Source organism: Amblyomma maculatum, unplaced genomic scaffold (assembly GCF_055883805.1).
Source record: "Amblyomma maculatum isolate TAMU_Amacu unplaced genomic scaffold, ASM5588380v1 scaffold_16, whole genome shotgun sequence".
In the NCBI taxonomy this organism is placed as follows: Eukaryota; Metazoa; Arthropoda; class Arachnida; order Ixodida; family Ixodidae; genus Amblyomma; species Amblyomma maculatum.
The window spans coordinates 212,926-232,775 of NW_028146741.1; the positions used below are offsets into that span (position 1 = coordinate 212,926).

At 45.1% G+C, this 19,850-nt stretch overlaps 1 long non-coding RNA gene across 1 annotated transcript; it reads left to right on the forward strand.

Moving 5' to 3' along the window:
• Nucleotides 1-14,043: 14,043 nt before the first annotated feature.
• On the forward strand, nucleotides 14,044-14,956 carry LOC146171883 (uncharacterized). Its single transcript, XR_014702730.1, has 3 exons — nucleotides 14,044-14,158; nucleotides 14,409-14,554; nucleotides 14,805-14,956. It is a non-coding gene; the product is annotated as an uncharacterized LOC146171883 (long non-coding RNA).
• The last annotated feature ends 4,894 nt before the right edge of the window (nucleotides 14,957-19,850 follow it).

The window sequence follows — 19,850 nt, forward strand, 5'->3', positions numbered from 1 at the left end:
TGCGTCTTGAGGGTAGTCGTACCCAGCACCTGACCACCAATTTGTTACGAAGGGGGTAAGACGTCGGAGCGCTGAACAACAAGACGATAGGGTCGGGAGCTCAGCTGGTCAACGGCAGCGCGTCCGGCACGAGAGTCCTTTTTCAACGTCTTTCTCCTTCACTTGTCTTCTAAACTTCATCTTCTTCCGTACTGTTACAATATATATATATATATATATATATATATATATATATATATATATATATATATATATATGTGTGTGTGTGTGTGTGTGTGTGTGTGGTTTAAGGAACACTCCAAATCCATACCAGTATATTGGTTCCCATTCAGATAAAAATATAACTGATCCATGGACAGAAGACGCCAGCCGCCCTTCGCGCTGGGCGCAACACGAAGAGAATGGCAACCGATGAAATGGATAGCTCTGCGGAGGATTTACCACAAGCGTCGACTACAGAAGACGACACGGGTTGGAAAGTGGTGACCAGAAGGAGAACGAAGAAGGAACGCGCCCAACCTACTGCGCAACTTTCACAGCAAGCACAACATGCAAGCGACGGGCAGGTGAGCTCTTCTCGCAAGCCTCCTAACATTAGAAACCGGGTGATAAGAGCCTCACGCATGCCACCCCTGCCGCAAGACAACATCAAGATAGTGCTTCGCCCAAAGGGCGGCTTGAACTTGCAAAAGATCGGATCTACCTTAGTGAGCAAAGCCATAATGACAGCAGTTAATCTTGACCCACAGCAGACCACGGAGGACATAATATGTCCCAATATTACGCAGAACATCATGGTGGCAAGCACGCCCTTTCGAGAAAATGCAGGCAAGTATGCGCAAGTAAGGGCTATCCGAATACCCGAAAAAGAGTACGCAGTCAGCGCTTACGAAACTGCCCCAAGCGACGTCTGCAAAGGGGTAATCAGACACATCGATAGTGCCGACGATCACAGGACGATTGAAAGAAACATTGTGAATGACCGCAACCCTTTGGCACTAGCGGCGAAAAGAATCAAGGACTCAGGATCAGTGATCATTGTGTTCGATGGTCTTCGCGTCCCAAACTTCGTTAGGTATGCACCCACACTGGTACCCTGCTACTTATATCGCAGACAAGTAGACATATGCTACGTATGCGGCAAACTCGGACATCGTGAGGACGTTTGCCCCGAGCCAAACTCAACCTAATGCAGGGGTTGCGGACCTCCTAACCCCACCTCATCCCATGTGTGCGATCCAAAATGCAAGCTGTGCGGTGGCTTGCACGTGACGGCGGACAAGGTGTGTAGGAAACGCTATCTCATTCCATACGTAGTACGCGCACGACGATAACGAGCGCGACTGGAGCAACAAGAGGAAGTACAGCTAGTTGAAGAAGACAAGCAGCACGCGGCCCGAAGCCTATCTAGGTCCAAGACGCCGACACGCAGCCGCTCCCGCTCTCAATCGAAGAGCCGCACACATGCGAGGACAAACAGAAGTCGTTCTCAGGTGCGCTTCGGTGGAATGGACAACGCAGGCGATGGCACCTGGGCGGACAAGGTCGGAGACGCTACCACGCCTCCAAAGAAAAGTGAGTCCCGCAATCCTGATAAAGAGCGAATAGCTATATTAGAACAGGAACTAAGAGAGGAACTAAGGAACTATGCCAGGGCAGGACGAGGCCAGAGGAAACTCTGGTGGAGGTCCGAAGCGATTCTGACGTGCAAATCGATCGTCCGATCCGGGTATAGGGGCGAAAGACCAATCGAACCATCTAGTAGCTGGTTCCCTCCGAAGTTTCCCTCAGGATAGCTGGCGCTCGATGGGAGAGCAGTCACACCTGGTAAAGCGAATGATTAGAGGCATTGGGGTCGAAACGTCCTCAACCTATTCTCAAACTTTCAATGGGTGTACGGGAGGCCTTCTGGGTTGAGGCCTCCCGCTGCGATGAGAGTGCCAAGTGGGCCACTTTTGGTAAGCAGAACTGGCGCTGTGGGATGAGCCAAGTGCAGTGGTTAGAGCGCCCGTCTCGGCTGCGGGAGGTGGTCAGTTCGAAACCCACCGCCGGACAGGGTTAGCAGAGCCTCTCCCAAACGCACACCCCTGAAAGAGCCGGGCGCCGGGCCGGGGGACGCTTGTACCCAATTTTACCGGTGGGTGTCCGGCGGCGGGTTTCGAACTGACCACCTCCCGCAGCCGAGACCACTGCCACTTATACTAAAAGCCACTTATACTAAGCTAACGCTCGAATTAACTGCAATGGGTAAAGCGAACAGCCGCAAACAAACACTCACACCTGAGCCATCAACCGCTATCGAAATTCCCCAACTCGTTGAGACGAAGAGACATGAACAAATCGAAGAATGCCCGCCTTCTAAGAAGCGCGCTTTAATGCAACCGCGAACCACGAATGACGCTATGGACGCCATGAGCGAGAATATGAGGCTAATGCACGAGAGCATGGTGCGAATGAACGAGAAAATGGACATATTTAGCTCACGAGCACAGAAAATGGAAATGTATCTAAACAATACGGTAGTACCGGCAATGGCAGGGATGAGTTCACAACACATCGGTGCGCAAGGCGCACCTCGCGATGGTCTCGCTGCAAGCAAAGGAGGTTACAACGGCCAACATGACAGTGCCGAATAAGACACGTAGTCTCCGCGTCTGGCAATGGAACTGCAGGGGGATCGCCTCAAAAAAGGCGGTCCTCCTGCAGATGGTCAAATCAGAAACCGAGAAACCACACGTCATCATGCTACAAGAAACACTCATAACCGAACTGGCCATTACGGGATATACGGCAGAAGCCCACAGAAAAGAGCAGGGCAGAGGCTTCGCTTTACTGATTGGAAAGAAGATCCCGTACATTCGGCATGAGATCCGCCACACAGCCTGCTATCTAGAACACCTCACAATTGAGATCATACCGAACGACCACGTAGGGAACAAGCAAAGCATCTTCCTCACCAATCTATACAGCAGCCCTAAGCATACGAGGCAAGGGTTTAGAGGCAATCTGGCCAAGATTGCGCACATCGCCAAAGACAGTCCGCTGATTATAGGTGGAGATTTTAACGCCCCACACCAGGCTTGGGGCTACGCGTATCCCTCTAGCAAGGGAAATCGTCTCCTCACGACAGCCTCCGATCTCGACTTCACGCTGATCACAGACCCGGAGACCCCAACCAGATGTGGCACTTCCACATGTCGAGACACCACACCGGACCTTACTTTTGTCCGGGGCCTAGAAAAATGTCCCTGGCACAACTGGGGAATAGACCTTGGGAGTGACCACTATATTCTCCGAATTGATGCAGAGATACCGGAAAAGAGGCAAAGGGAACACAAACTTATCGATTGGGACAAATTTCGTGCAATACGGGCGAAGCCATCCAACTCATCAGGAGCAACCACAAAGCACACGATAATGAGCTGGACCGAGCAGCTCAAAGCAGACATCGCAGCCTCGGAACGGACAATTACCACGGACGTTAAGGTAGAGAGGATGGACAGTCGGCTAGCGAATCTTCTCGAAGCCAAACATTCCATTCTAGCCAGGTGGAAGGGTCAACGTCTTAACAGAAGACTACGAAGGAAACTTCCCGAACTCAACAAGACCATTGAACAATACTGCATGGTTCTCTCCCGACAAAATTGGGACGAAGTCTGTAACTCCCTCAATGGGCAAATACGCAGAGGAAGTGGGTGGGGACTCATAAAACAACCCCTCGACGAACACGGAACTTAGTCCAAAACTATGCAACGGATCAGGCTAAGTAAATTAGTACATCGCGAGAAGCAAATCAGTACCGCCGAAGCCCTTCTGGATGACCTTGCCAAACGGTACTTACCGCTTAAATCGGGGCTACCCAGTACCTTACAAAGGAAAAGCTATGACGGTGCCCCAAACTCAGAGCTAGATACGGACTTCACAGAAAGCGAAGTACGCTTCGCAATTCACGAACTCAACAGTAACTCTGCAGCCGGTCCCGATGGTATCACAAATCGGGCTCTCCGAAACTTAGAGGACGACTCGGTCACGTTCCTAACGCAACAAATCAATGAAATCTGGAAAACTGGCCAACTACCTGCAGAGTGGAAGCATGCCAATACGGTCCTCATCCTAAAACCGGGCAAGCCGCTGGGCCTACCCAACCTAAGGCCGATCTCACTGACTTCCTGGCTAGGATCCTGAATAAACTATCGGAATACGTAGAAGAAAAGGCATACTTCCCTTACAATATGATTGGCTTCAGGCCAGGTCTCTCAACGCAAGACGCTATGCTACGCATCAAGAAAAGTCTGTTGGATCGCCCCACACGAGACACCAAGGCGCTACAGGGACTCGACGTGGAGCAAGCTTTAGACAAAATCCAACATCAAGCCATTCTCAAAGCCATATCTGACCAAAATCTCGGAACACGCTTCTACCACTACGTCAAGGCGTTTCTGCAGGATCGAACGGCCATTATCCGGATAGGCGAACACGTCTCGGAAAGCTTTAATCTGGGCGATAAGGGAACACCACAAGGCTCAGTACTTTCATCATTCTTATTTAACTTGGCGATGACAAAGCTTTCTCGCGCATTGGGTGAAATTGCTGATGTGGAGCACCCCATATACGCAGACGATGTTACCATCTAGAGCACCGGTGGCAGCGATGCGGAATTGCAAGCGCGCATGCAAGAAGCCATCACGGTTACCGAGGCCCATCTTGCCCCAATGGGACTTCGCTGCTCTTCTAGAAAATCCGAGCTACTCATCTACTACCCCCCAAGACCAGGGCGCCCGTCCAACGACTGGCGCCGACACCGCACACCATGCATAGAGTTACACGACAGGGATGGAAATCGCATACCTACGGTCGATAAAATACGAATTCTAGGATTAATCATTCAAAGCAACGGGTCCAACTGGGCGATGCTTGACAGCATCACGATCAAGATTGCAAACGCGATCCGGATGTTTCGGCGCATCATGAATAGGCACAGGGGGACTGAGCGAGGACAACACTATTCAAATGGTCCATGCTTTTGTACTCTGTCACATCGCATACGTGGCTGCAATGCTCAACTGGAAAAAGGAACATCAGAGAAGGCTTGAAGTACACATACGCCGATCTTTCAAGACAGCGTTGGGGCTCCCCGATAATGCCTCTACAGAACTACTCTTACAGCTAGGAGTGCACAATACCCTTGCCGAAATCATCGAGGCACAGCACACGGCACAGATTGCACGCCTATCAAGCACCAAAGCGGGCAGAGAGATTCTCGTTAAGCTCGGCCTGAACACCATAGTAGAAAAGGACAACGTCCTGCAGTTACCTAAAGTCGTGCGAGAAGCAATCAAAGTGTCCCCCTTCCCAAGAAACATACACCCGAGCCACAATCAAGGTAGAAGGCTCGCCCGCGCCAAAGCCCTCGCAGCGGACGCGACACAGTTTCCCGACCAGACAGCTTTCGTGGATGCAGCGTACATACCGGGAAAGCATGCCTACTCAGTAGCAGTAGTTGACGGACACGGGCGTACGCGCAACTCACTCACACTTTACAACAAGAAGCCAGAGGTAGCTGAACAAGCAGCGATAGCACTAGCTCTAAAAGACTCGAACTTCACAACTGTATACAGCGACTCTAGAGCAGCCACTCGAGCTTTCGCCAAGGGCGGGATAGACAAGACGATGCTACGGATCTTAGGCGGAAGTAACATCATCGATCACTCCACCGTATGGTTCCCGGCACACATGGGCAGCTTAGGGGGCGGCCTGCGGAATCTCAATGAGATCGCACACGAGGCGGCGCGAGGACTCATCGACCGCGTCCCTCCGGTCTCCCCTGCTACTCCACATATCGAGTACAGAGATCAATTATTCACGTACAACGAGCTCACTAAGCACTTTTATCTAGACAGACGAGCATTTCCCCTCCCGGATAAGAAATTAACCCGCAGTCAATCAGTCACGTTACGCTTGCTCCAAACGAACCATACCGCAACCCCTGGCGCATGAAGCACATTGACCCAGACTACGACGGACAACATGTGTGTGAATGGTGTAGTGACCGTGTAGACTTAAACCATATGCTTGTGGTTGTGCATCGAGCGACGCCTACGCCAAGAACAAGGAACGTTGGGACAAAGTGTTAAAAAGTGCTTCACTACATGATCAGCTTCGGGCTGTCCAGGAGGCCCGCGCGGCGGCGGAGAGCTTCGGGTTTTCTGTGCCGACGTGGGAGCTGCCCTCTACACCTGGCGCCTAACCGAGTGTCCTCCAGGACCCATACTGTGGGAAATAAAGTTTTACCAAATGAAACCAATCCATGCACATAAAAAATTAAGTGGGAAGAATTGGGGGGAAGGATTGTTCCTTAATTAAACCTGTTAAACCAGTAAGGATTTTCTTACAAATAGGATTTGTATGCATGCATGTTCAGTGCAGCAATTATTATTAATGATTATACTGTTTCTTTGCACCTCCTTAGAAATATATATAGCTGTCTCTCCCCCCCCCCCCCCTTATTTTTTCTTTCATTCACTGTATAATGCAGTGCTTCTCGATCTCTTAATTGAGACCGGGGGGAGGTCAATGTGGTGCGAACTGCTACCACAGTTCCGGGAGCAGGTCGCGGAATCGGGCATGACTTGAAATAATTACAAAACTTGGAAAAGAACGGATACCTAAAAAAGCTTATTGAAAGCGTGCCCAGACATCAGATCGACAAGCATTCGCAGCCGATGCCTACACAAAATGCAACGTCATCATCTCGACCAAAAGGCATGCCGGTTCTGTACATTCTGGGCATAATTAGGCAAAGGCATGGGTCTTTAAGAAGCACAATGTGCATACTGGCCACATGCCATCCAGTAAACTGCGAGGGGCTCTTTTGAATTTGAAAGAGGCTTTGCCCCATTCAAAGATGCCAGGTATCATATACATAAGATACCATGTGATGATCATTTTTGACTCTGTCTACATAGAGGGGATGAGAAATTTGACAAGCATGATAAAAGAGCCCCGATGCCACTAGAAACCTGACAGCATACCAAATGCTTTGGTAGAATACATGCAGAAATAAGGGCATGAAACTGCTTGGGATGACATGATAATCATTGCTACCAATAGAAGCCTATCAGCACAACTGTGCTCGCAATCTCTGATACAGTCAACGCCAAACACAGAACAAAGGGGAACCTTCATCGTGCTTATGCAAAATCATTATGTTGACCTGTCAAAGCTACTTAAAGGTTTAGATGGCCGGTTCTTGAACGAGAAACTTGTAGGGTTTCCAAATTGTATACTGTTTTTTGAATTGGTTAGTGGCCTGAGACACATTCTACCATTTTCGGCTGTTGAAATATGAGCCAAAATAGTGACGAAAAAATATTACATCACAAATTTCTTAGCAGTCTGAAAGGAATACCATGAAATGGTTGATGTACAGTGGACTCTCTTTCGAATAGACCTTAATGGGCTATGTAATAACAAAGTTTAGAAACCAACAGCAGCTATAAGAGCACTTTTTAATACCAGCAGAGTACCTGTAATATATTATAAAGCATCTACACACTGGTAATAGCAGCAGACAGCATCAGTTGTGAAAGCTTTTTCTGACCTTCCTTCCACTCAAGCTCAAATATGCCACTATAAACTCCCGTAAGTACATCTCCATGACTAGGTCTAAGCTGTATATGCAATGCATCATGGAGTTATCTCTATATGAGGCACTGCTTCTCTTTATTTTTTTTGCAAAGGTGCATGGACGACATCAGGGAGTGCCCTTCTTGCACAGAATCACTGTATATAAATATTTTTTATTGCTTACTTCCACCTTGCCAGTGGCAATAGGGATGTCAAATTCCTGGAAAATTTAAAGGCTGAGAAAAACAGAAACAGCAAAAAAATTAGTTTTTTTTTCTGGAGATATTGAAAAATTTTGAAACATATTGAATATTTTCATTCATGAAGAAAGGCATATACTTGCATTAAAACAGCAAACAGTCTTTTCTCCTAGCAGTTTGCTGCTCATGAAAATGTTGCGCCACATTTAGATGGTTATAAAAGACATAAATGACACCTCTGATGGTTCTAGAAGATTATCCTGCCATATTTAATTTACAGCCTCCGCTACTGCAATGAGAAGAAGTGGTCGAAGTTTGGCTGTGTGCATACCAAGGGCAGGAGCAGGTTCATGGGACAGAGTGCGGAAGCTGTGTTCATTCATTCTAACGTAAAGCTTAAAGCATCTAGTTTGAGAGCGGCACCAGAAATGAGAGCAGCAGTGATTCGGAGTATTTCGGGTAGACGAAGTTCTGGGTTTGTTTTCGTGCCTCTTTTCCCTAGTGCGTTTTTTTCACCTCATACATTTTGCTTGTGATTAGCTTTTTTTAATGAAATCTTATGTGCAGTTCAATCTACGTCTTCTTTTTTTGCAGTAAATTATGTGACAATAAGGTCTGACAATGTTTCTGCGTTTTTTTTCTTCCTGGTATTCTCGTCATTTTACATCCCTGTGAGTTATCTTGTACTGTTTGAGGTTTATCTCATTTCCCTTATGTCAAACGCATGATCAAATCTACAGGCAACATTTGTGTATGTTCCTCCGGTGCTCCGATCTATGCTTACTCTTGCTAGTGCTTTTATGTTTTTGTGGGAACGCTAAGGTGCAGTTGAAAGATTACCACATTTGCCCCTAAATAAGCCATGCGGAATAATAAGTATCGGCCACACTTCTACATTGTAAGCAATATTCTAGTCATTTAATCAGAACGGCGCCTTTTTTTTTCATTGTGTAATCATGGTATATTAAATTTGACCACAATTTTCAGTAGTACAAGAAGCCATATGTAACAATGTAACAAATAAAATTCTGCCCTGTTTCTTTATAGTCAATACAAAACAGAAACCTGAAATGTCAGTTCTGTGCATTTTCCTGCGATGTTTCTTAGTTTAAATTCCACCACAATTTTTATTAAATCATTGACATGGCAAGGCACTCTAGTATCGACAATGTTTTTGTGTTCGCTTCTTCCTAGATTGTTCTAATCTGTTCATTTTGAGTTTTAGTTTTTTTTTCTTCCATTCAAATTCGATCATGTCTTTAAACTGGTTGGGACACCAAATTTTAAGGCTATACAAGCATATTACGGGTTTCCGCCTTATGTAAGGTCATGCAAGGCCAAGTTCTGGGCGCAACAAACTTTTAACATATATTTTATTCATCTCCAATGAGCTGTTAAACCTTTGTCCCAACCGGTACTCATCGTTAGCAACATAATTAATGACACATGAAACATAGAAGGGTATCAATGAATGCTAGTGACATCACATCTTAGTGACGTGACAGACTATCAACGGCTCAACGACGCTCGACATCTGCATGAAACTATGACCTGACTAGCTTCTCTTCGCACTTCAGTGGAAGTGGGAAAAACAAAAATGCAGCATTTCAGCATACTAAATTTTTCCAGTAGATTAGGCATTGATCACGAAGCTTCTCAGGCAAGCCTAAATTGTGCAAGCAAACCCAAATAACAGCAAAGAAATTATATTTTTCTGCACTCTTTCCAGTGTTCTTTTGTATTTAGAAGCAGCCAGAAGCAGCAGCACAAATTTTCAAGCTTTTTTTTAAGGGCATCATACTTAAAGCTTTTGTTTGTTTTAGCGAGCCCTCCCATCTCTATTGACAATGTGGGGAATAGATGTGATTCAGTCACTGGAAAAGTTTGTCTTCACTGAAACATGCATGCAGTACCTAGTTTCAATGGAATTTTGTTTCTGCACAGTTCTATTAGGGAAACCAAACAAATGTTCCCACATCGTTCACCTTATCCTAGAATTTGTTGAATTCTGCTGCCTCTAATTAAATATTGCAGTTAGAATACCAATAGCTATTACACTTTCAGTGGTGATCCAACACTTATTTGTATAAGTCTGAAATGTTCTTCTTCAATGTCATAATTAACAGTTGTGCTGCCATTATGAATGTGCCTTATACCTATTCACTTAGCAAAATGCTGTCTTGTTTCTGCACATATTGCTTGAACTTCATTTAGCAATAGTGCTTCAGTAAGATAGTGCAATTAAGTTAACAAATATTCATATTTCACCATTGCTGTTTGCCACTATTGCAGCTTTTCTTCTAGTCTTGAACGAGTATGCAACACCTGGCGAGAGAGGCACCAGCCAAGATCACAAGAACATGATAAAAGCTGGTTTGGACAAACAGCTGCTAGACACAGACGAGTGTTACGTGTTTAGTTCATTTTGCAAATTTATGTGCTTACATAACTATATCTAATTCACTGTGCAACAGTATTTTGCTGTCATTCAAACAAGTGCTGAAGGATGTCGTTCAGCAATGTCTGATGCCTGAAACATGTCATTATTTATTTATTGTTTCCTCAAGGGTCCACAGGGGACATTACATGAGGGGTGGGCAAACAAAAAGTTAATACGAACACAGATGGTCTTCAATGGCGGTTTTGAATAGAACACGATTGTTGATGGCCGCCACTTCGGATGGAAGGTCATTCCAGTCATTGGCTGTTCGAAGAAAAAATGACATTTTATATGTTTCGGTGCGGGCCCGTTCAGGGTAGACGGCGTTAGGGTGACTATGACGAGAAAAGCGATGAGCGCGTGTTATCGGGGCAGTTTCATGATCGGAAGTGTGATAAAATTTATGATACAGCGAAAGACGGGCGATTTTACGCCGACAGGCCAGTGTTGGGAGATTAAGCTGAGATTTTAGTGCTGTAACGCTAGTATAGCGAGAGTAGTCTGAGCAAATGAATCTGGCGGCGCGGTTTTGGACTGCTTCGAGCGTGGTGATTAGGTTAGTATAGTGGGGATCATATGCAGCACATGCGTAATCAAGTTTAGGACGTATGAAAGTTATATAAGCAAGAAGCTTAATGGGAGGGGGAGCTAGTGATAGGTTACGGCGCAAATACCCTAGAACTTGATTGGCTGAATTGGTGATGTGGTGAATATGATGCGACCAGGTTAAATCTTTACTTAAATGGATACCAAGATACTTATATGAGTCAACGGATGAAATAGGATTGTTGATAATTGTATAAGTATTTTCACGGTGGTTGTGCCGGCGATGGAAAGAAATAAGTGACGTTTTACTGCTATTTAGGGACATGAGCCAAGTACTACACCATTCTTCGACGCGTGCGAGATCTTCTTGAAGAATGGTGGCGTCGGAGGAATTATGTATTGGGCGGTAGATGACGCAATCATCCGCAAAGAGTCGGACATTAGATCTGATGTTAGAGGGTAAATCATTTATGTAGATAAGGAACAGAAGAGGGCCTAAAACGGTCCCCTGAGGGACGCCAGACAAGACAGGGGAGAGGGATGACGAGTGTGAGTTAGCATGAACGAATTGATAACGATCAGTAAGGAAGGCTCGAATCCAATCCAGAACTAGGGGATGAAGGTTTAGGCGTGACAGTTTAAGAATTAGGCGCGCGTGCGGGACTTTATCAAATGCTTTTTCGAAATCCAGAAATATTGAATCCGTGGGAATGTTACGATCTAGGCATGCGTGTATATCATGAAGAAAAAGAACAAGTTGCGTGTCACAGGAATGGTCTTTACGAAAGCCGTGTTGGTTAGAATGAAAAAAATTACGAGATGATAAAAACTTGGCAGTATGAGAATATATGATATGTTCCATAATTTTACAACAAACACAGGTTAATGAGATTGGCCTATAGTTAAGTGGTGAAGATCTGTTACCTTTCTTGTGGACTGGAATGACCTTCCCAATGCGCCAGTCCCGTGGTAATGAGCACGAAGAATATGACTGCTGAAAAATCAGACACAATATGATACTGCAGAGGTCTTTGGTGTTTTTGAGGATTTTGGCATTGATGCCGTCAATACCAGCGGATGAAGAATTTTTTAGTTTATCGATGACCATGGCGATGCCGCGCGGTTCAAATGCAATGTTATCCATAGGTGTGTGAAGAAAACTGGGTGCATCAGGGAGGTTATTAAGAGGTTCGTTTGTGAATATAGAACAAAATGCATCATTTAGAATATTAGGAACCTCTGATTCAGAAGAGGAAACACCAGAATTATCAGTCAGAGAAATTATGCTAGAGGTGGAGGGGCAAATAGTTTTCCAGAAACGCTTCGGGTTTTCATGCAGCATGTTAGGCAAGGTGGATGAGTAGAAGTTATTCTTAGTTTTGATGACCTCGGTATCGTAATTAGCCGCGGCAGTGTAATATTTCTCCCAGGCGGTAGCCGTGCCTGTAGTTTTAGCTGCACGAAATAATCGCTTCTTTTTGTTATTTAATCTTTTAAGTGTTTTGTTATACCATGGGGATCCAGGACGTTCTGTTACGGTTATGGTCGGGATATGTAAATTTATTAGGCGTTGCATTTCGGACTTAAAGAGTAACCAGTTAGATTCAAGAGAGCGTAGTGAAAAACCAGACGAAAAGTTATCAAGGAAAGCAGCAAGATCGCGGTTAAAGCCAACGTAGTTACCTTTATTATAGAGGGTAAGCGTTTTCTTGATCTTTTTCGCGTTTCGTAAATCACAAGAAAATGTAGCATGAATGGCCATGTGGTCGCTGAGCCCTTTAATGTAAGTGATGGGTGAGAAGCTATTAGGTTGTGATGTCAGCACAAGGTCCAGAATATTAGCAGAATGATCTGTTAAACGAGTTGGACGGTCGATTATTTGATCTAATCCAAACGTGAGGCAGGTGTGAACAAATTCACACTCAGGGTTAGATTTTGAAAGCGTGGAAGCAAGATCCGACCAGACGATAGATGGAAAGTTGAAGTCGCCAAACAATAAGATTGGAGTATTGGTATAAAGGGTCGTTAGCGTGTTTAGGGCATCATGCAACAAGGAATTAAATAAAGGATCATTGTTTGGGGGGCGATAGCATATACCAATGAGAACACGTGGATAACATGCATTACAGCAGAGCCAAACCATTTCCAATTTGCTTGAAATTGTCACACGTGAGCAACGTAATGAGCGATCAGTGGCAATGAGAACCCCCCCACCCCTCATTTCGCTACGATCTGCTCGAAATATATCAAAATTCGGAAGGGAGGGTAAAATCTCAGTGTCGCAAACAGTAGAGGTGAGCCAAGTTTCGGTTAACAGAATTACGTTAGTAGAACATGATTCAACGAGGTTACATAAAGCATCGCGTTTTGGGATCACACTACGGATGTTAGTGAATAAGAATGATAATGAGGAACGGTAAGTCTGCTTCGCAGTGTGATTCTGTTGAAGTGGTTGCTAGGGTTGCTCATGTTCAACTACATGATTAGTGGTGCGATCAAATATATAAGTCTTACTTCCGGATATCAACTTGTCATGGCGTAATTTAAATTTTAGCCCTTCGCGTTTACCATAGTCATAGAGGCTTTTCCGCGCGAGACGGGTGTTTGGAGAATAATCCTCGGAGACACTGAAGCCAGTACCTTTGAATTTGCTATTCACCGATAGTACATGCTGCTTGTCTTTAAAATGAGCTAATTTGACGATAATCGGCCGGTTTTTATTTGGTGAATATGTGCCTAGTCGGTGGGCACGTTCAATGCTGCGAGGTTCGAGGGATACGTTTAGGTACTGGCTGCAGTGTTCAGTGATTATTTTTTCTGAATCTTGCCACAATTCATTGTCGGAATCTTTTATACCATAAAATACTAGATTGTTTCTTCGTGCTCGATTTTCCATATCGTCCAGTCGGGCAGTCAGTGCTTCCATTTCAGCCATGCATTTAGCTGTCGTAGATTTTATATTTTCGACTTCAGGTTTTATTGAGGAGAAAGAAGCGCAGTCTGCTTCAATTTTAGAAAGGCGGTTATTCACTTCAGTGAAAGCTTTTTCGTGGTCGGATAAAGATGTTTGGATTGATTTTATTTCAGTAAGCATTGTTAACTGCCCGTTCTGGACGTCCTGGATGGCTTTAAGCAGGTCGGATAAGGTTGGTTCAGTAGGTCCAGGATTGGATTCGACATCACCAGTCATTAGAAGCAAGTCAAAAATTACACAAGAACATTCATAGAAAATACTACATGCACAGTGTGGGCTTGGCAGCACGAATAAAAGGCGGTTACTTGAGCGTTTTGCATACAAGGAATGGCAATTGCTCACCTGTACAAGCAAGAAGGGAAAATTCCGAAGGTAAGTGTGGCCCATCATTTCCGTGCCGCCAAGCCCACTGAAGGTCGCTTTGCTGTGGAAAGGGTTTATGTAGACATGCCGAAGTGGTGATAACTGAATCACGAGGCAGGTTCCCCGATAATGTGGTTGGAGCTGATGTGATTGATCCAGGGCAGGAAGACGCACATGCGCAAGTTGGGATGCGCGATGGTCAGATGCGTTGGCTACGCGGCAACGGCACTCGTCCGAGAGATGTTGTTCCTGCTCCCAGGGAAGGCGTTCCAAGGCTGGAACGTGAGCGCGGCCACCGCTGTCAACGAGGGGCATCGGTACATGGCGTGGCACACCGGCAGGGTCCTGGAAGCGAGCGCAGCAGAGGCCAAGGAGCTGTACAAGCAAGAAGGGAAAATTCCGAAGGTAAGTGTGGCCCATCATTTCCGTGCCGCCAAGCCCACTGAAGGTCGCTTTGCTGTGGAAAGGGTTTATGTAGACATGCCGAAGTGGTGATAACTGAATCACGAGGCAGGTTCCCCGATAATGTGGTTGGAGCTGATGTGATTGATCCAGGGCAGGAAGACGCACATGCGCAAGTTGGGATGCGCGATGGTCAGATGCGTTGGCTACGCGGCAACGGCACTCGTCCGAGAGATGTTGTTCCTGCTCCCAGGGAAGGCGTTCCAAGGCTGGAACGTGAGCGCGGCCACCGCTGTCAACGAGGGGCATCGGTACATGGCGTGGCACACCGGCAGGGTCCTGGAAGCGAGCGCAGCAGAGGCCAAGGAGCTGTACAAGCAAGAAGGGAAAATTCCGAAGGTAAGTGTGGCCCATCATTTGAACACGTATCGCCACCAAGTGTTGTAGTTTTCTTTGTGTTCAGTGCACTGCAGGCAGTGTTGCTTATATATCGAAATCCCTGGAAGCATGCATGTAGAAACGAGTGAGAAGACAACACTTTTGCAAGACCAAAATCAATAAATATTTTTATTGAAGTGCTAGGACCAGCAAATTCCAACTTGAAGTGCAGGATGCGAATTACACCCAAGAAATCTTCCAGATATCCCCATTAACTGAATGGATTCTTGAACGCAATTGTGAAAGGCAGCAATGGTTCCCATGTCTCTGCCTGTTTGTCCTCTGAAATGCATTACAGTGGGATTAATTAGCATGGAAAGTTTTGTTTATTTCGGTATGCATACATTTACCTGTCTTGTGATAGTGCACAATGTTGTCAGCCAAAACATTTGTCTAGAACATGTTTGTATGCAAGCTGCACTCTAACAGCAATTTTTTATATGCCAGTAGCATGCAGCCATGGACCTGGGTGAAAATAAAACATACAAGTGAGAAACATGACAAGGCATTCAGGTAAAAGCTCTGTTGGTCCGCAGGTGCAAGCACCACTCTTACGAAGCACCATGGCATTATAAAACACCTTGTGTCTGAGCACTCCTTCCTTTGATTGAAGCCATTCTGTTTTTTGTTAGCTCACACCTCAGGTGCTTGGTTAGAGCCTCCCTATCCGCTACCTGGGAGACGCGCTCTCTAGCAGTCAGGCTCTGCCGAGAGAAAGAATGTCTGGCTCAGCCAGATGCAGCGCACGATGTGCGAGATGCTGCGCTGAAAGAAAACGTATACTTACCTGCAGCACACATGAACAGCGTATTAGTGGTGCACAATGATGGGCTTGAAAGAAAAGTACTTACCTGCAGCATATATGGCCAGCTTGGAGGTGTTCCTCGCGCTCTAACGCACACACCAACCAACTGGTACCACACAGCTGCAAACTTCACCTAGAGCTAGGCAAGATCATACAGGAAGCACAAGGACCTTTACAAATGTAGTGGCGGTGATTTCGACAGAGATGAAAGGCTCAGTCAGTCTAAGGCAGTGCTCTTCGCAGAAGTAGGAATTCACACTTATTCCAACTACCTGCTAGTTTTCTGGGTTAAAAAAAAAGTATTTGAAGTTAAATTTTCATGCTTGCTCTGTGCATTTCCTGCTTCACATTATCTTCATAGATCTGTGCAGAAGAGTGATATGGGGTTCCATTCCACTTTTCAAAGATATTCATGTCCTGAAGATGTAATTATAAGAGTATCTTCGCTGGTGCTGTCGAGGATTTGCCTTTTTTGATACTCTCCTTCTGAAGCTCAGTTCGCTTAGAAAACCTAAGCTGGACAGCCTAGGTTTCTTAGTAGTATGAAACCTCAGTTGACGCCCAGCTTTCTTGTTGGCTGGCTCCCTTGAGTTGTGGGACATTTCTTGCTTGTTGAGTTTCTTCGTAGATCTTCAGCACAGGGTCCAATAGCTTGCACGCCTTGACGTGCACTTCTGAGAAATTTCTTCTTTCACTGTATACTCTTTGATCACTTGCATCTTGGCCACAACCAAGTATGCCACGCTTGTTGAGGCTTTCGCTGCCATGAACGCTTTCCAAGATATGGAAAGCCTCACTTATCCTCGAAGTTGACAACACTCCTAGAGCCGTTTCAGGGATTTTCTCAGCTGCTATTTCTGGTGTGCTAGCTATGACCACACAATGAATGTGTTTGCAAACTATTATGGACATCAGATGATCATAGCAAGGGCATGCATAGCTATGCACACACACCATGCACACACTGCATGCAAGAGGGCAGCAAGCACCATCTTTCACCTTGAGACTTTGTATGCGAGGCCTTTTGTGGACTGGGATTGCACAGCCCATGTTCCATCTTCATTCCTCTCTATACATGCTGGGCTTGCATGGCAGTTCGATGGCTCTTCTCAATTCGACTCATCTTGCAGGTTCTCTTCTTTTGTGATGTGGCCTATCCTCTTCATAAGAAACATGGTATGTCATGTCCATCAGTGCCGAGATGAGCTTATCGACGGTGATTCTTCTTGCCTTCCAGAAAATTATGCTTTGAAGTCCTGTGCATTCTTTCAAGATGCATGTTTGTATTAGATCCCCGAGGCCAGATCGAAAACTGTAGGCCCACATTTCTGGCGGTAAGCATAGTTTGCTTTAAAATACTGTAGAACTCCTGCAGGCCTGGGGTCGTTGTTGGCCAAAAATGCTCAAGAAGCTCAGTCAACTCATTCTTGTCGAGGGATTCTAGCAGTGTGCGAACAGTCCGGTAAATCTCAACTCCAAGTTCTCTTCCTTTGACTTTCTCCATAATCCTTCGCCTCCAGTGTTTGTCCACATGCCATGAGCAGAGCAGTCGGTGCTGAGCGTGGAGCCCATGACAGTTGACCAAGCCTTGAAGAACTCAGATGCATCATCTGACATAAAAATCTTAGTTGATAATGCTCCTGTGGAAGACTTGACAGATTCAAAGAAGGCTGTTAAAGTTTTTTTCATTTACTGTGCTGGAGAATATGCATGCCCTGTATGGGATCCCCAGTTTATTTACTTATCAGACATGCTCGAACGCGTCCAAAATAATGCTGCCAGATTTGTGTCTAACAATTATAATTTTTCATCTAGTGTCACGTCTATTAAATATCATCTTGGTTGGGAATCTTTAGCTCACCGCAGAAAACATTTCAGACTGCAGATCATGTATCGCATTTATTTTGGAAAGTTCAGCATTGACAAAGACCGGTACTTGCTTCAACCTCATTTTTTGTCTAGACGACTTGATCATCAGTGGAAGATCCGCGAAATAAAATGTCGGACAGATGTGTATAAAACCTCATTTTTGCCACTGACGATCAATGAGTGGAACCGGCTGCCAGCTGGCATCACTGAGTGTAGCACTGAAAATTTATTTCGGGATTTTTTATCGCATGTGTGACGTGGCGCCCAGTTCTCTTGCGTGTGTTTCCTTCATTACTTTGTTTTTGAGTGTTTTCATCACTTTGTTCGTCGCGCAGTTGCCCCCTTTAGATGCATGTTTTTCATTCTGCATTATCACTTGTGTCCTGTTATTTTCTTCATTTTTATGTATTTTATCACTGGCGTTCCCAGCAAGATTACTTGTCGTCTCCCCCCCCCCCCCCCCCCCCTGCAATAATGCCTTCTGGCGCTGCAGGAACTTGTAATAAATAAATAAAGTACGCCATAGGCAGTCCTGCTCCAAATTCATCCAGCACCAGAACAGTCACTAATTCAAACTGGTATTCTGTTGTTCCATGTGTGGAATCAACACAGACTGTTCCTGACCCCAAAACCTTCAGAAGGTCTTCCTGTGGCTCCGTCATTAGAGCAAGAGCAAAATCCTTCGTGCTGAACGTATTTGTTGAGTCAACAGCCCCCTGCTCCTTGTACAAGCGAACAACAGGTCGGTTCTTGTTCCTCATGATTTGCACCCATGTGCTAACACTGACAGCATCATTGTCATGACATCTTTCAGGCACATTGAGATTATACTGCCGTTTAATGTTGTGTAAGGTTAAGCGATCGGTCAAATGAAGAGGAGTCAGCTTGACTGTTATTGATGCCCTTATTTTCTTCATTTATCGTCTTCATGGGCACTCCTTTTGAAAGGTCACTTGCAATGATTGCTCTTATCTGGGTGGTCATGGTGAGGTGTGCAATATCTGCATCATGCCATAATGTGTCCTTTGGTACATCACCTTGACTTCATCCTTTTCTCTAGTAACAATCATAAAAAAAAGCATGTCTTACCACTCTTGCAGCTTCCCTGGCTCTTCATTTGCCCGTACCTTGTCCCCTCGGCTTGGCCGAAGCCACTCCTGACCTGTGGCATTTATAGTACACCCTTGTACTTCCACTAGCGAGCCTTTTTTCGTCTCGAGGTGCTATGAAATTTCAGTCCTCATTCACCTCCTCTCTCGTTTTCCATTCCTGGAACTCTGTAAATTGAAAAAAAAATCAGTGCTTTGTATCACTGACAATGTAATTTCTACACTCAAAAAAGCATGACTGTTTGAAAAACACTGTGCGCAACACATACTATTACTTCCAGTATAATGTGTTCCACATTCCTAAAACTGCATGTGTGGAATACAGCTTTTTTTCCAGTATTGCTGAGTATCTCGCAATGTTCAGGGAAATTCTACCATGAAGGTTTAATTGTTGCAACTAATTATTCTGCATATTTATCAATCCGGGCTGTAAAATATTCTGTTCAAATTACCAGACTATAACTCGGCTAAAATGCCAACACACAAAGGTAGCTTTGGTAGTCCACATTTTTCCCCACAGTATTTTAACATTGGATTTGCCCTCATTTTTTTCAAGTGGCAAAAACCGCAGTCGACTGTGGAAGAACCTTTTTATCTGTAAGATTGCAGATTCACAGGACCAATTAAGTTTGACTGTTGTGCCGCTGGCTGGACCCATAAATACTAGAGAACTCTGCACCAGACAGATGCGAATTTCTATACCGAAAATTGTGACAGTTATAGTACTGAGTGCTGCCAGACCGGAGGACCAATAATTATTACAGCATATACATATGACCCCCTTATTTTTTCACAAACGCAGAACATCACCTTTGTGAGGACTTTTGACCTGGATTTGTATTTATATTATGTATATATATAGAAAAGAACTGAAGGGGAACTGAGAACTGAGGGGCTCGCTATATAGAATTGAAAGGAGCGAACAGTCTACGAGCCCAGGGCGAACATTTGGACATATATTTTTTTTAAAGTTTTGTTGTTGGTATTGACAATGTTTCCCTTGGACTCGTAGACTGTTCGCTCCTTTAAATTATATACATATACATTATATATATATATATATATATATATATATATA